The sequence below is a fragment of the Acinonyx jubatus genome, chromosome F2, assembly GCF_027475565.1.
Source record: "Acinonyx jubatus isolate Ajub_Pintada_27869175 chromosome F2, VMU_Ajub_asm_v1.0, whole genome shotgun sequence".
Taxonomy (NCBI): Eukaryota; Metazoa; Chordata; class Mammalia; order Carnivora; family Felidae; genus Acinonyx; species Acinonyx jubatus.
Window position 1 is genome coordinate 18,830,551 of NC_069394.1, and position 17,838 is coordinate 18,848,388.

Sequence of the window (17,838 nt, forward strand, 5' to 3'; positions counted from 1 at the left end):
ATTTTAATATATACATATGACCTAAATACAAATTCCAGTTCTTTTACTTATTGAATAACTTTGATCAAATCACTTAACTTCTTTTTTTAATTTAAAAAAATGTTTTATTTACCTTTTAAAATATTAAGTACCTTCTATTTTTTTAAGTTTATTTATTTTGAGAGAAAGCAAGAGTGAGAGTGAGCTTGTGAGAGTGAGCAGGGGAGGGACAGAGAGAGAAGGAGAGAGATAATCCCAAGCAGGCCCCATTCTGCCAGCACAGAGCCTGATGTGGGGCTTAAACTCACAAACCACGAGAACGTGACCCGAGTGGAAACCAAGACTTGACACTTAACCAACTGAGCCACCCAGGTGCCCCTTAAAATTTTTTTTAATGTTTATTTTTGAGAGAGAGACAGAGAGACAGAGCATGAGTGGGGGAGGGGCAGAGAGAGAGGGGGACACAGAATCTGAAGCAAGCTCCAGGCTCTGAGCTGTCAGCCCAGAGCCCAATTCAGGGCTCGAAACCAAGAACTGTGAGATCATGACCTGAGGCAAAGTCAGATGCTCAACTGACTGAGATACCCAGACGCCCCTCCTTTTTTTTTTTTTTTTTTAAGAGAGAGAGCAGTGGGAGAGAGGAGCAGAGAGAGAGAGAGAGAGAGAGAGAGAAAGAGAGAGAGAGAATCTCAAGCAGGCTCCACGCTCATCACAGAGCCTGACACAGGGCTTGATATCACGACCACGAGATCATGAAATGAGCCAAAATCAAGAGTCAGATGCTCAACCAACTGAGCCACCCGGGCACCCTGAAATCATTTAACTTCTATGTGCCTAAAATTTCTTCATCCATATAATGGGGGAAACATAGTAAAAAAAAGTATAGGGCATTTTCATCAGAATGAAATATGAAAATTCACATTAACCACTGATATCAATCTTTAATATTTAGTAAATGTTCAATATATTTAAGTTTTAAAAATAGGTGTATAACGGCTACATAGTTTTATCATATAAATATGGACAAAAAATTCATTAAGGGTGTAGATCAGGTTTTTAAAAAGGATTATTTTGGTGGGTATATGAAGAAAGCGAAGAAGAGGGAACCAAAAAGGCAAAAACTACACTAGAAAAATAATAGATACAATAGGACCACATTTGTGAATTGTAAAATATGTGTCTATATATACATTTTGAGACAATGTTGAATGTTTTCAATAAAAATAAATGTCCTATTTATGTTTTTCTTCTTTATGTATAAATATTTTAAAATCTTTTCTGCAATAAGTATATGTTGCTTATAATAAGAAAAAATAATTAATTTGAAACTACATCTTTGATTTCACCTTCTGCAAGTATTAAGAGCCCTGGAGTGTCCATTTTTATATTCAGTGATTCTGAAATTTTATTCTCCTACAGCCTAATCTAGTCATTGGTATCATCTAGTAACTCAGAGCTAATTTCCCTAGATTGGAGGGCACTAAATTTTCCCTTCATTTTGCCTGCATTTCCATTTTAAACATTCAAGAGCTGAAATGCAAAATAACTTCAAATATGTATATATCCAATGATAATGAAAGGAATATAATATTACTGAAGACAATAGCAGGGAAAATGAACAAAATAAAGCAGACCTTTTTATTTAAGCAGTGTGAACTCACAATCAATGAAAGATAATAGCCCCCAAAACTGAGGTAATTAAATAAGAAAAAAAAAATAGTCTGTAATAATTACCCCTCTTTGTTAGTCAAAAGTACTCAAACAAACTCCCTCAGAACACAGTGGAAGTTTGCTTGAATACTGCATTTTGTAATCAAATGGACAAGCAAAGGAAGGACAAAATTAGGAAATACATGTTGAACACTTTATGTTATTTCCCAAAGCAGAGAAATCTTAGGTTTATAAAGGCATATCTAAAAATTATGAGTGCAAGCAAGCAATGTGATTACAGAAGCTATTGAGAAGAAAGAAAACTGAAGAATATAACCAAAACTAAATGAAGGTCAAGATAGAATAGAATAAAATCATCAGGGTTTTGAGTTCAAAGATTTTTTGAATAGAAACCATATTCAAGGTACTGTGCCAAGTACATTGCAAATGATATCTCACTCAATTTGCACAAACAACACTTTGAATTACTCTATAAGGAATCCAGACACAGAGAAAGGTTGACATGTGAGTTAATCCAAGTCCTTGAACTTTCTCTTTGTTCCCACGGTGTGAGGGTTGGAGAAGAGGAACAAAATTTCAGATTTCACTTGAGAAAATCTATATTGAATGTAAAGCCTGAATTATAAAGTGGCACTTGGAAGTGTCCACCCATCCTTGAAGACCAGATGACTTTTGTATGTTTTTTTTTTAAAAGAAGAAATTCGGATGATGGTTCCAGCGTGATAAAGCTTGAACTCTCACTGATATTTGAGCATGTTTGTTGTATCAGTCAAAGGCCAGCCAGGCTCAAAGAGCTTAACTGAAAAGAATTTAATGAAGAGGCTATTTCCAGAGGTGAGGGAGGGTTAAAGGAAACCAAGAAATTATGGTAAGGAGCCCAATGCTAGCAGTACCTCAACCTTGGGTGGGGTCCCAACGATCAGCCTGTTAAGAGCGGGTAATGGATCTATGGGAATGGAACATAACAAAGCATTAGGGATACCTTCACTGCAAATTGTTTAAGGGCTAGAAACATCGTCTGAAAGAGAATGACATGGGACAGCCTCCAAAAAGGACACGACATTTAAAGCAGAAATGCCAAGGGTATCCCTCTTGGGTCTGGTAGATTCTGGTATGTTAACAATGACTTTATCACGGAAAGATGGTATCTACTATTAACTTCAAATAGTTATTGGGAAAGTGCGATGCGAGTACAATCTATCTGTGTTTGGAATAATTGTGAAGCAATACCTCAGAGACTGGATCACCTGAAGATGTTAAAGGAATAGAAGCAAAGCCCAAGAGATACTGAACTGGGACCTTTCTGAGCTGAAATATCCACAATTTCTCAATTTAGGAACAAATAAAGGCCAAGAGCAGCGATGCTAAGGAAAACCTAAGTACACATTTATAAGTAGTGATTATGCAGGACGATATATAGCTGTAAGAGGGCTGGCCCCCACCCCAATAGCCTTAAACCATTCTGTCCTTACTTCCTGGTGTCATTTTTGCATGGTTTAGGAAATAATATAATATTATGTAGAATCATTTTAATTGTTTCCAAACATGAATATTATAATAAATAAGAACTTGATCCATAGATCTGTAGCCCTTATGTGTTGCCTTCACCCTTATTCAAAACTACCAGAAAAGTAGACTACTAATAAAACACTAATAAAAATATAAAACAAAAAGACGTATCTAATAAGTCAATGGATGGAAATATGATAAAAATCATGTAAAATAATTTTTAGGCAAGAAAAGATGTAAAAAACAACAAAGAAAAGATGGGGCAGAGAAAAAACAAATAGTAGCACAGTAGATTTAAATCCAACTATCTCAATAATCACATGAAATATAAATACTGTCCCTCTCTAAAAAGAAAAGATGGTCAGATTGTATTTTTAAAAAGCATGATCCTTAATGCCTGGGTGGTTCAGTAAGTTAAGCGTCCGACTTCATCTCAGGTCATGTGAGTTCGATTTGTGAGTTCAAACCCCGCATCAGGCTCTGTGCTGACAGCTCAGAGCCCGGAGCCTCCTTCAGATTCTGTCTCCCCCTCTCTCTGCCCCTCCCCTACTCATGCTCTGTCTCTCTGTCTGAAAAATAAATAAACATTTAAAAAAACTTTGAAAAAACAAGCATGATCCAACCCTATGTTGTCTATAAGAAACCTTTAAACATAAACATAGATAGGTAAAAAGAATAAAAGGACGTAAAAATATATGTCACACAAACACTAATCGGGGAAGCTGAAACAACTATATTAAAAATTACTATATTAATATTTCAGAACAAGGAATAGTATTAGTAATATAAAGGGGCATTATCTAATGATACATGAACCAATTTGTCAAGAGGGCATAATAATTCTAAATGTGTATATACCTAATAACAGTCTCAATGTACATTAAAGACAAACCGTTATACAGAAAGCATAAACAAACAAATCCACAATTATAGGTGGAGATTTTATCATCTTTTTCAATGTTTGATAGAACAAGTACACAAAATCAAAAGGCTGTAGAAGACCCAACAGTATACTGGTCTTTTTTTTTTTTTTAACATTTTTTTAATTTATTTTTGAGACAGAGAGAGACAGAGCATGGATGGGGGAGGGGCAGAGAGAGAGGGAGACACAGAATCGGAAGCAGGCCCCAGGCTCCGAGCCATCAGCCCAGAGCCTGATGCGGGGCTCGAACTCACGGACCGCGAGATCGCGACCTGAGCCGAAGTCAGACGTTTAACCGACTGAGCCACCCAGGCGCCCCAGTATACTGGTCGTAACAGGGAGTTATTCAATACTCCAACCAACAAAAGCATAGTACACATGCTGTCCAAGTAAACATGGAACACTGACGAATATAGACCATATGATGGACCCAAATAGAAGTCTCAACAGCTTTGTCACTATTGAAGCCATATAAATTGCATTCCCCAAGCACAACAAATTAAACTGGAAATCAATAACTGACTGATATCTGAAAAATTCCCAAATATTTGGAAATCAAACATCACACTTCTTTTTTTTTTAATTTGTTTAATGTTTATTGTTTATTTTGAGAGAGAGGGAGACACACACACAGACAGCATGAGGGGGGAGGTGCAGAGAGAGAGAGAGGGAGACACAGAATCTGAGGCAGGCTCCAGGCTCTGAGCTATCAGCAGAGCCTGACGTCGGGCTCTAACCCACAAACCATGAGATCATAACCTAAGCCGGAGTTGGAGGCTTAACTGACTGAACTACCCAGGCATCCCCAAACATCATACTTGTAAACAACCCATGAGCCAAAGAAGAATTCAAAAGGAAAATTAGAAAGAATTTTGAACAGAGAATAAAAATACAGCATATCAATATATGTGCATGCTGTTAATACAGTGCTCAGGGGAAAATTTACACTTCAAATGCTAAAAGAGGAAGAAAAAAGGCCTCAAATCAATGATCTAAGTTTCCACCTTAATAATTAGGAAGAAAAAGAACTAATTAATCCCAAATTTAGTGGAGCAGAAAATAATAAAGGGCATTTTTAAAAACTCAATGAAACAGATAATATAAAAACAATAGAGACCATCAAAGAACTCAAAATTGGATCAGTGAAATTGATAAACCTTTAGCCAGATTGATCAAGAAAAAAGAAAGGACACAAACTGCCAATATCAGTAATAAAAATAAGAATATCCCTAAAGACCCAACACATATTAAAAGTAATAATATTGATGCAAACATTCCTTAAAATTTTTTTAACAAACCAAATTCATCAGTACATCAGTACGACCAAATATTTCTTCCAGGAATGCAAAAATGATTTAACATTTGAAAATTAATGTAATTCATCCTATCAGTAAATGAAAGGAAAACATCTCAATACATGCAAAAAAAGCATTTGACAAAATTCAACTCTTATTCGTGACTAAAAAAAATTAAACTCTCAGCAAACTAAGAATAGAAGGAAAATTCCCTAAAATAATAAAAAATCTACAACTAACATCATCTTTCATGCTTTACCCTGAAGACTGGAACAATGCAAAAATACCTTCCCTCACTACATCTATTCAACATTGTACTGCTCATGCTAGCTCATGTAGTAAAGCAAGAAACAAAAACAGAATTCCTAGAGATTCGAAAGGAAAAAGGGAAATTTTCCTTATTTGCAGGGCACATAATTGTCTATATATAATATACCAAAAATAAAATATTAAGTGAGTATGGCAAGATAGTAGATAATAAGGTCAACACAGAAAATCAATTATATATCTTATATCCTATTATAATTGAAACTTTTATAATAAACCATTTACAAAACCACAAAAATAGGAAAAAAAATAGAACTCAATTTATGAAAAAATATGAAAAACTTGGCTCAGTCAGTTAAGCACCCAACTCTTGGTTTCGGCTCAGATCATGTTCTCACGGTTCATGGGTTCAAGCCCTGCATTGGGCTCTGTGCTGGCAGCACAGAGTCTGCTTGGGATTCTCTCTCTCCCTCTCTCTGCCCCTCCCCCACTCGTCTTCTCTCTCCCTCTCTCTCTCTCTCTCTCAAAATAAACAAATAAACAAAAAAATTGCTTAATAAAAAAAAGAAAAAAATATGCAAAACTTGTAAGCTAAAAGTGACAAAATATTGCTGAGAGAAATTAAAGATCTAAATAAATGGAGAGACATACCATAGATTGGAAGACTAATTAAGATGTCAGTTCTCCCCAATCTATAAATTCAATGCAATTGCATTCAAAATCCCAGTAGTCACTTTTCTAAAAACCAGAAAACCTATTCTAAATGAAATGACAAAGGAACCAGTATAACCCAAAATTCTGACAAAGAACAAAGTGAGGATTTGCACAACCTGACTTTAAAGCTCACATCCAAGGTACAGTAATCAAAGCAGAGTGGTATTGGTGCAAACATGGATATATCGATCAATAGCATCTAATACAGACCCCAGAAATAAAACCATGCATCTATATGGTAAATTAATTTTAAGAAAGATACCAAGGCAATTCAATGTGGAAAGATAATATTGTCAAGACACAATGTTTGAACAATTGAATATCCAAATGCTAAAAGCAAATAAATGAACCTCAACGCTTGCATTATACCACATGTACAAATTTAGTCTAATGAATCACAGACTTAAATGTAAAAGCTAAAACTATCAAGCTTTAAGAAAAAAGCAATAAAAGCTTTGCAACTCCGAATTCAGCAAAAACTAAATAGATTTAATAAATAGGACCCAACAAGCATGGGATATAAAAGAAAAAATTAGCAAGTCTGACTTCATTGAAATTTAAACTTTTGCTCTTTAAAATACACTGTTACCGATAAAGAATTCTTACAATAATGAGAAGACAGATAACCTGACTCAAAAATATATAGAGACAAAAGAGGGAGGGTGCGTGATGGGTATTCAAGAGGGCATCTTTTGGGATGGGCACTGGGTGTTGTATGGAAACCAATTTGACAATAAATTTCATATATTAAAATAAAAAAAAAGACTACAGCGTACCAAAATAAAGCATGCAAACAGCAAATGAGCCTATGAACATACGCTTATCATACATCATTACAGAAATGCTAACTAAACCACAATGAGATATCATTACACACTCAATAGAATGGCCAGAATTAAAAACACTGACAATACCAATTACTGACAAGTATATAGAACAACGGGAGCTCTCCTACCTTGTTCCCGAGAATGCATACAGAAAAACAGCAACAATTCCTTTAAAAGTTATACATATCCTTACCAGATTCCCAGAGATTCCATTCGTAGGTATTTTCCCAAAAAATATGGGAACATTAAGTTTACACCTGTACTCAAAAGCCAATTTATTCATAACACTCCCAAACTGGAAAGAATCTAAATTTTCATCAATATGTGAAAAACCACACGAATTGTGATATAAGTATGTCCCGCTTTTCAAAAATTTGCATTAGAACACTTTGTTATTACGAAACCCCTGCGTTATTACCTGATTTCGCTAACTGAAAGAAATCCAAAGCTGTTCGCTTTTACGACAAAAGGCGAAAAGCGAAAACAGCGTTCGGTGTTGGTTTTGCGGCAGCCGGATGGAGCCGCGGCATCTCGGCCTCAAGCCACCTGAGCTCTGACCTGTGTCAGGTGAGCATCTGTGCTTAATCTCGGTTTATTTCGTGCATCCATTAGCAAGGTGTGTCCTAAGGTATCGGAAAAGTCTGAGAGATGATTTTTTGGATCTGAGAATGCTCAATTTTGTTTTTTGTTTTGTTTTCCATATAGATTAATGGTAATTCCTTCTCTGCTTTGTGCCATTTGGGTTTACAGAAGTTCTCATAGAAACCCTCTGCTTCTGGATAGTGGTAGAAACCTGTATATACGTATAATGAAATACAACTCAGCAATAAAAAGGAATGAATTGCTGATAGAAGCAATAACAAGAATAAATCTCAAGAACATTTTGCTAAAAGCATCCAGACAAAAAATACTACATACTACAAAATGTCACTCATGTAAAGTTATAGAAAACCCAAAATTATAGTAAAAGAAAGCAGATCAATTGTTACCAAGAACCAGGAGTCAGGAAGAAGAGATTGACTTTAAAGGTCATAGAGGAACTTTTTAGGTAATATCCTGATTACCATAGAGGTTACACAACTATTATCAAAACTCAACAATTCTTACATATAAATTACTGAATTTTATTGTGTGTGAATTACACTTCAATCATGTTGATTTTTTTAAAGTGCAGAAATAAAGCACCCACAGTGGTAGTGATTTATCAATAGAAAATTTTTGTTGAAATTTAATTGTCAATGGAATTGTCTTGACTATGAAAAATGTAATCCTTGGCTAATTAATAAGTTACAAATAATGACACATGGTATGATAATGAAACCGTATTCAAAATATAGAATATTTGGGGCACCTGGGTGGCTCAGTCGGTTGAGCGTCCCTGACCTCATCTTGGGTCATGATCTCATGGTTTGTGGGTTAGAGCCCCGCGTCAGGCTCTGTGCAGACAGCTAAGAGCCTAGAGCCTGCTTCAGGTTCTGTGCCTCCCTCTCTCTCTCTGCCCCTCCTCCACTCGCACTCTGTCTCTCTAAAATGAATAAACGTTAAAAAAAATACAGATTATTCTTAAGAGTCAAGGTAACGATACCAAGTGTCATTGAGGATACAGAGCAACTACGACTCTCAAACACTCCTGTGGGAATTGTACCAAATTGGCACAATGGCTTTGGAAAATTCTTTAAAAACACCTATTAACCTTGAAGATAAACATACCTGATGACCCTGTGGTTTCATGTGTAAGTTTGTATGTCATAAAAATAAGCTCTTCTGTCCATCAAATAAAATACATAAGAATCTCATAGATGCTTTATTCATAATATCCCCAAACAAGAAATTCATGAAATGTCTAAAAACAAATATGGAGTGGGGTGCCGGGTGTCTTAGTTGAGCGTCCGACTCTGGCTCAGGTCATGATCTCGTGGTTAGTGACTTCCAACCCCATGTCAGGTTCTGTGCTGACAGCTCAGAGCCTGGAGACTGATTGGATTGTGTCTCCCTCTCTCTCTGCCCCTCCCCCACTTGTGTTCTGTCTCTGTCTCTCTCTCTCTCTCTCAAAAATAACTAAACATTTAAAAAAAATTTTTAAAAATAGAAATTATACTGTACCCACAAAATGAAATACTATTTATCAATAAAAAATGACTGCTACTCACAACAATATAAATAAACGTCATAAACAATGTTGAACAAAAAAAAGCCAGACCCTAAATTTCATTCAAAAGTGAGTTAAAAATAGGCAAAATGGGTGTAAGTTGGTAGAAGCCAGAATGGTGCTATCTTTGGTGGAGAATATTGTTTGGAAGGGATTACAAGAGAGCCTTCTGGAGTGCTGAAAATATTCTTTCTTGATCTGGGTGCTAGTAATATGGCTATGTACACATGTCAAAATCCTTTGAATTGCACACTTAAAATTGGTGTACTTCTTTGTATGAATTATACCCTAATGTAAACATTTTTGAAAGTTTAAGTCATGAGTTTAAAATATAGGAAAAAGAGAAAACAAATCATAGCCTTAGACTGCTAAATATATATATATCATAGCCTTAGACTGCTAAATACTATTCTTGTTCTGTGGATAAGGAGCTGAAGGGAGAATGCTTTTGGAACATTCTCTTTGTAAAAATCCCTCTGGAGGGTTTTAGGGGACTCCCAGCATCAGATAAACTGAGCCTGCAAGCCATAGGAGAAAAAAAGCAAGCTCGTCTTTTATTAAATTAAAATGTCAACACTTTTCTTATTTCTCCAGTGGTTTTTTCTTTTTAAAAAGTTTCCCACAAGGGTTGACAATGGATATTTGTGGACTTGGCCTGATTGGGAATCAGCAGGTTATGCTTTAAGCCCCCTCTATTTCTGAATAGTGAGGTACATTTGGAGGACTCAGTTAACCTCTCTGTGATTTCAGATTACCAATTGATAAAAATAATATTACTAGCAATAATGAGAACAGCCCTGTCTAGTAGCTCTTGAATATTTGTTATGAGCTGGCCACTTTGCACACAGTATCTCCAACCTTGTACGGTAGGTCATATTATTGAGAGGCAACATAGTATGTTCTCTGGCGTCAGATTCCCTGAGTTAAAAACCTGGTTCTGCTTCTTTTCAAATGTGTAAACTTGGGCTCTGGTCTCTTCATCTGTAAAATGGGAATAAAAAAAAAACAACAACAAAAACTTTCCTCCCAAGATTGTTACTAGGATTAAACTGATTAATATTAAAGCATTGAGAATATGAGAACATACTAAGGGCTATAAATATATTTGCTAAGTAAAATGACAAAAATAACTTTAAAGATGAGAAAATGCAAGTTCACAGTGACAATGACATACCCCAGGGGTGAGGCAGTGAGAGCTGCAGGGGCAGGCAATGAGAGGGCTCATTGTATGTGGGCTTTTTTTTTTCCTTTTCTTTTAGAAGATAAGTAAGACTTTTTGTTATCATCATGCCCTGGCAATTTAAAACTATGTCACAGATAAAATACTCTCCCACTCTTCCCGTACCCCATCCACTCTGGACATCCCTGCATCGAGGTTTATGAAAAGCCTAAAGTGTCACAAGCCTATATTCATCAAATTTCAAAGTCTGTACTCACTGAACCTCCTCTAAGGGCCATTTTTGTTCTTAGAATACATTTCCTGAAACCCCTGTCTGCTGTATGTAGTATCCACGTCTTCTCCTTTGAAACAATTTTCATTCAAGAAACAAATGGTAGTACCTACCATGTACTAGGTTCTGTGTTCTATCTTAGCCACTGGACATACAACGTGAACAAGACAATGTCCTTGCTCTCTTAGAGCTTACATTCTAATAGGGTGAGACAGAAAGTAAACAAATGCATTATTTTCAGATGACAGTAAGTAAATGAGGAAATAAACCATTTCCTGAGCCTGAGCCACTCTGCTCAATGCAGTAACCCTTAGCCACATGTGGCTATTGAGTTTTTAAAATATGATTAGCACAGAGGTGCCTGGGTGGCTCAGTCGGTTGAATATCCGACTTCAGTTCAGATCATGATCTCACAGCTTTTGAGCCCCAAGTTGGGGTCTGTGCTGACAGCTCAGAGCCTGGAGCCTGCTTCGGATTCTGTGTCTCCCTCTCTGCCTGTCCCTCCCCCACTCACATTCTGTCTCTGTCTCTCTCTATATATACAAAACTAAATAAGCATTAAAAAATGTGATTAACACAAATTGAATTGCGATGTAAATTCAAAACACACATGGATTTCAAAGACGTAGTATTGAAGAAAGAGTGGTATATCTCATTAGTAGCTTTTATGTATTTATTCATGTTGTTAAGACCAAGAGTTTTTTATGTATATTTACCATGTCCGGTGTTCTTTAATATATTTTTTTAAAATATGGAACGCTTCACGAATTTGTGTGTCACCCTTGTGCAGGGGCTATGCTAATCTTCTCTGTATCATTCCAATTTTAGTATATGTGCTGCCGAAGCGAGCACTCTTTAATATTTTCTATAGCACAGATTTTCTAATGATGAATTCTCTCAGACTATGTTCATCTGAAAAAGTCTTTATTTCTTTTTTTAAAAAAGGATTTTAAGTAGGGGCGCCTGGGTGGCTCAGTTGGTTAGACAACCAACTTCAGCTCAGGTCATGATCTCACACTTTGTGAGTTCGAGCCCCACGTTGGGCTCTGTGCTGACAGCTCAGAGCCTGGAGCCTGCTTCGGATTCTGTGTCTCCCCCTTTCTCTGCCCCCTCTCCTGCTCACACTCTGTGTCTGTCTCTCAATAATAAATAAACGTTAAAAAAAATTTTTTTTTAAAAATAAAGATTTTAAGTAGTCCTCTACACCTAACACGGGACTCAAACTTACATCCCCAAATCAAAAGTCACATGCTCCACTGACTAAGCCTGCCAGGTGCCTTTCTTTTATTTTTAAAGTTATTTTACTGAATAGAGAATTCAGGGTTGATGGCTTTTGTTCTTTTAGCACTTTGAAGATGTCATTCTATTGTCTTCTGGCCTACATTGTTTCTGATTAGAAATCCACAGATTCTTATCTTTTACTCTGTATGTAATGTGTATTTCTTTTCTCTGGCTGCTTTTAAGATTTACTTTTTATCCCAGGTTTTCAAAACTTTTATTATGTTTGAGGTTTTCCTTGCTCTGCCTGCTTGGGGTTCTGTTGAGCATCTTGAATACATGGATTGACATTTTTCCTCAAATTTGCAAAGAATGTTGCCGGGGGTGGGAGGAGTTCAAGTAATTTCCTTTCTTTCCTCTCCCCTTTTTATAAAACTCTATTTGTACGTATCTTGATACTTCATATTGTCCCCTGGACACTAAAGCTCTGTTCATTTGGTCTTTTTACCCTCTATGCTTCAGTCGACATTGTTTCCATTGCTGTGCTTTCAAATTCAGTGTTGTTGTTCTCGTTGTTGTTTCCTTCTTTGTGTCTAATCAGTCGTTAATCCTCCCAGTGAAATTTTGGATATTTCATTTCTAGAAATTCCATTTTTTAAATCCTTCATTTTTTTCCTCACTAGGCTTGTGTTTCCCTTTAAATCCTTGAAAGTATTTATATTTGCTGTTTTCAGATCCTTGTCTACTAATGTCATTACCTTTGTCATTGCTTATCTTGTTTATGGTGATTGCTGTTTCTCCTTGGAGTCAGTTGCATTTTTTTCTACTTCTTCATATGTCCAATATTTTTTCTTTCATTAGATCCTGGACATTGTGCATTTTACAATGTTGAATGCTGGACATTTTTTAAAAATATATGTTCCTTTAAAAAGTATTGGATTTTATTTGGGCAGGCACTTAAATTACTTGTTATTCAGCCTGAGCTTTTCAAAGTTTTCTTAGGAGCTTTTTTTAGGGCAGGTTTTGAGTGTCCTTGACTAGTTTATTTTCTCTCGTAAGGCATGACCCTCCACTGTCACCACTGAATCCTATGGGGCTTCAATAAGGACTCTTTACTCTGGTTGACCAAACCTCAGACATCTCCCAGCCTTGTGTGTGTTCCAGGAACTCCTCAATTTACAGTTGTGTGGTTGTTCTTTGCCCAGTCAGACTCACGGACTCTCACCCGTCACATCTGTGGTTTAGAATTCAACACCATACTCAAGGGGACCTTTATGCAGATTTTGGAGCTCTTTCTCTGCACAGTTCCCTCCTGTCTGGTACTCTGACCCTCAAATCCCAGACGCCTCGCTCTTCCAAAATTCCAGCCTCTGTCTCCTTCCTTCACTGCAGTCTGAAAAGTGCCTCCAGACAGAAAGGCCAGATGCACAGAAAGTCCACCTTGTTTATTTCCTTTCTCTTGTGAATCACGGTCCTGCACCGCCTATTGTCTAATATGCAGAAACAGTTACCCCGTACATTTCATCCAGATTTCTCATTGTTTTCTGTCAGAGGGTGCTCCCATCCCAGTGACCCCATCATAGCCAGAGGCAGAAGGAAGCATGTATGAAATTAGACATTTTATGAAAATAAATGTTTTATTTTAAGATAGTGTTTTTTTGAAATATTAAAAATATTTATTTATTTTTGAGAGGAGGGGGAGAGAGAGAGAGAGAGAGCGAGCGAGCAAGCAAGCATGGGGGGGGAGGGGCAGAGAGAGAGAGGGACAGAGGATCTAAATTGGGCTCCATTGTGACAGCAGAGGTCCGATGAGGGGCTTGAACTCCCAAACCTGGAGATCATGATCTGAGCCGAAATCAAGAGTCAGACTCTTAACCCACTGAGCTACCCAGGCACCCCCAAAATGTTGTATTTTTTTTTTAAGTTTTAAATCTTTTATTCTTAAAAACTAAATGTATTCCAAGGGCACCTCATCATAAGAAACATCTAATCTTGTACACTGGTTTTCAAACTTGGCTGCAACTTAGAATAACCTGGAGTATCACTGTCAGAGTTTCTGATTTAAATCGTTTGGGATGTCACTTAAGCATTAGAAATGTTTAAAGCCTCCTTGGGGCACCTGGGTGGCTCACTTGGTTAAGCATCTGACTTCGGCTCAGGTCATGATCTCAAGTTCATGATTTTGAGCCCCAGGTTGGGCTCTGTGCTGACAGCTCAGAGCCTGGAGCCTGGTTTGGATTCTGTGTCTCCCTCTCTCTGTCTGCTCCTCCCCACTCATGCTCTGTCTGTCTCTTTCTGTCTCTCAAAAATAAATAACCTTTAAAAGAAAATTAAGAAATGTTTAAAGCCCCCTTGGTGAGTCTACTTTGCAGCCAAGCTTGAGAACCACTGACTTGGTATACTGAAGTATTTAGTGACTGACGCTACACTATGGAGGGGTGGATGTAGTGTGTGTGTAGGGGTGTTTGGGTGCACACACAACAGAGTGTACATGTATATGTGCAGTATACCCCCCACCTACCTCTCCAGATCAGTGACTCTCAAACATTATTGTTGGAGAAACCCTGCTCAAGATGAATGCCTAGCAAAACTTTTCCAGCTCAGGATGTGCCTTGCAAAGCCTAAGAAAAGAGTACAGGATGTTATTCAAGTGGTGAAGGGCCACTAGGAGCAGCTGTTTATAAATGAGTAAGGGCCTATATTTCATGGACCAATCATTTGACCATGTGTTCATTAACATGAGGCAAGGTGGCTACATCAGAATATGACCAGAGAAGGCATATGTTTTCCCTGCCGGGGCTCAGAGTAGAGCTCATGTTTGTCTTCTCTGCTCTCCAATTGCTTCAGTTGTTCAGACCAAAGCCACACGTAAAGGAGTATTCATGGTTAATTTATCTCTACTGAATCAGAGATGAAATGGAAAAACTTCACACCCTAAACTGAATTTTCCTCTCTGGATGTACTCAAAAAGAATGAAAATATGAAGGACATGTACATTCATTTATAGCCAGGTATTTCCTATGTGCCATCTGAGTAATAGCACCAGCCGTCTTACGGAATACGACAGCCTCATTGTAAAGAAGAAACCAAGGAAAGCTTCAGAACCTTCTCTCTCAGGATTTCATTCAGTGAGCACAGAGGAAACCTAGAGCCGATGAAAGTATATCTGCCTTCCATGAAGCACACAAGACTGCCTAAGGCCAGCCTGGTGTCTGTTCCTCATGGAATCTCAGAGGCTTCTGTGAGGAACTGCTAGGGCTCCAGTGAGCACAGCATGAAAACTATTTACAGATAAGGACCATTCCAGGTTTAATGTCCTGTGATCCTGTCGTTACAGCATCTTGCCCAGGTTAGGCAGCCAATTAACTGTTTATAGAATATGACTTTTTCTTTCTTCATCTCACAGTGGGGATCCCTCCCCACTATAGATACTAGTCCCTTGATTTTTCCCGTGAATACTCATACAGACTGGCGTCATGCGAAGGACATAGGCAGTGGACAGAGCTGACTTCAAATCTCACAGCCAGCTATTTCTAGCTGTGTGACTATGGGCACATTACATAAAAATCTAAAATTCATTTATCCCATTTACGAAAGGAGAATGAAAACAGAGTGTCTGGGTCACTCAGGGTAATAGCAGGACACTGATGACATCCCAAATTTGGTAATTGATGAGAATTAAAAAAAAAATTTTTATTGTTTATTTAAAAAATTTTTTTAATGTTTATTTATTTTTGAGACAGAGAGAGACAGAGCATGAACGGGGGAGGGTCAGAGAGAGGGAGACACAGAATCTGAAGCAGGCTCCAGGCTCTGAGCTGTCAGCACAGAGCCCGACACGGGGCTCGAGCCCACAGACCGCGAGATCGTGACCTGAGCCGAAGTCGGACGCTTAACCAACTGAGCCACCCAGGCGCCCCTTATTGTTTATTTTAGAGAGAGTGAGAACACAAGCCTGGGAGGGGCAAAGAACAAGGGAGACAAAGAATCCAAAGCAGGGTCTTCACTGTCAGCTCGGAGCCCAACGTAGGCCTTGGACCCATGAACCATGAGATCGTGACCTGAGCTAAAGTCAGAAGCTCAACCAACTGAGCCACCCAGGTGCCCCTGATGCAAATTTCATACAAGGACTATTCACAAAGGAATGGGCAGCGTTTAGGGGAATCTGCAGCGTGGAGCAATTATGACACTCAGCCTGAAGGGAGGGCAGCGTTCTGGGGCACTAGCTGTGTGCAGAAGAGTGCCTAACAGAAGCTGCATGTCTTGGGAGAGGGGTGCAGCCAACCCAGAGTGACCCAGAGGAGTAAATACCCTGACCTCACTCTCCTCTCATCTTCCACTCGCATGTCACTGCCTTGCATGAACCCAACCCAGGGGGCAGCTAGAGGACTGAGGAGAAGGGGAGAGAAGGACAGGGGGGAGAACTTGGGATGGAAGCACATAAATAGCACAATGCCTGCATAACATACTTTGAGGATTAAACGCAATAGCCAGGTTGCAGTAGATGCTCAGGGTGTGGCCGCCCATCTCTCTTTCCTCTGGCACTTAGCTCCTTCTGCTTAGGCTGTGTCTCCTGGCCTCCTCCTTTGAATCCGTTCCCCATCTAATTCTTCCCAGAGGCCTGGCTCCAGCCCCGAGCACCCAACCTTTACTAACTCCATCTGTCCTTGACATACTTGCCATTCTTGAAGAACTGTAGTATCACATTCGCTTATCTGGACGGCAGTCTGTCTCTGGCTAAAACGCTTCCCCCTCTACCCTGAAAACATCCACAGTCGAAGTAAATGGGAAAAGGGGTGGGTTCAGGCAACAAAGAGTAAATAGCACCCTTATTAAAACTTGTACTTTACTACGTGGACACAAGACCTTTGCCACAGTTTTAACTTGTTCACTTATTTGGCGTTTTAGGCCAGAAAGATTAGCACCAGCAGACAGAAAAGAAAATTAAAAAACAAGAAAGAGAAGAGAAAGAAAGGATCTCAAAACATGGTGGAAGTAATGATTGAGATTTAGACTAAGAGGAAAGAGACAAAGAAACAACAGAAGTCCCAAGGACATTCATGAGCAAAATCAAGATGTTCCATCCCTTGAACAAAGGTAAATTAGGTTCAAAGTTGTCTGGTTAAAAATGCAGAAAATAATATGATGTTATACCATATGGTTTCTGTCAAAAGATGGTGAAAGTCAAAATTGTATTGAACCTTGAAAAATATTGCCTAGATTACCTGGAAAATTCACTCACGTGGCATGCTTCATTTTAAAAATAATTAAGGAGTTACAATACTGTCTTACATTGGTCATTATTATTTCTGTCCTGTCTCCTCTGCTCTTTGAGTGTAGAGTCCAAAGACTGACACTTATTGGGTCTCTCTGAGGTGGATACATGGTAAATCTTCATAGCAGAAGAATGAACAGATATTGAATCAGGCAGACTTGAGTTCAAATCCCAAGCACTAAATGGTATCAGTTAAGTCTGAATATGATTATTTGCATATTGGTGCAAACTGAAGGATAGGATGAGGGAGCAAAGAAAACAAAAGCTGCTTCAAAACATGCCTTCACATAATGCACAAGTTACCCCCACCATACATGGACTTATTTGAGAAACCATTGTTGGAGTCTGTTTCCAGTAGGGCATCGCTAGCATTTAGAAAGGTTTCTGGCACATATTAGGCACTCAAGTGTTTAAGTACTGGAGGTTGAAAGACAAATATGGGTCACTACTACCTAAAAGTCTTTGGAAAGCAATGAGAAAGTCTTTGGAGAACCTCCATCCTTTTCTTTGCCCCGAGTCCTAAATATCTCCTCATCTCCCCTTTTATGCAAGGCTAAGTGT

The 17,838-nt window shown here is 38.2% G+C and overlaps 1 long non-coding RNA gene and 1 other non-coding gene across 2 annotated transcripts in view; one reads left to right on the forward strand and one right to left on the reverse strand.

Moving 5' to 3' along the window:
- Positions 1-7,679: 7,679 nt before the first annotated feature.
- LOC128312849 (uncharacterized) overlaps positions 7,680-17,838 on the forward strand; it is a 58,088-nt gene continuing 47,929 nt past the window's right edge. Inside the window, exons 1-2 of the long non-coding RNA XR_008292680.1 lie at positions 7,680-7,751; positions 16,911-17,099. This is a non-coding gene — a long non-coding RNA (uncharacterized LOC128312849). The remainder of the gene's footprint in view (positions 7,752-16,910; positions 17,100-17,838) is intronic.
- LOC113600709 (U6 spliceosomal RNA) lies at positions 11,530-11,636 on the reverse strand. Its single transcript, XR_003421825.1, has one exon. It is a non-coding gene; the product is annotated as a U6 spliceosomal RNA (small nuclear RNA).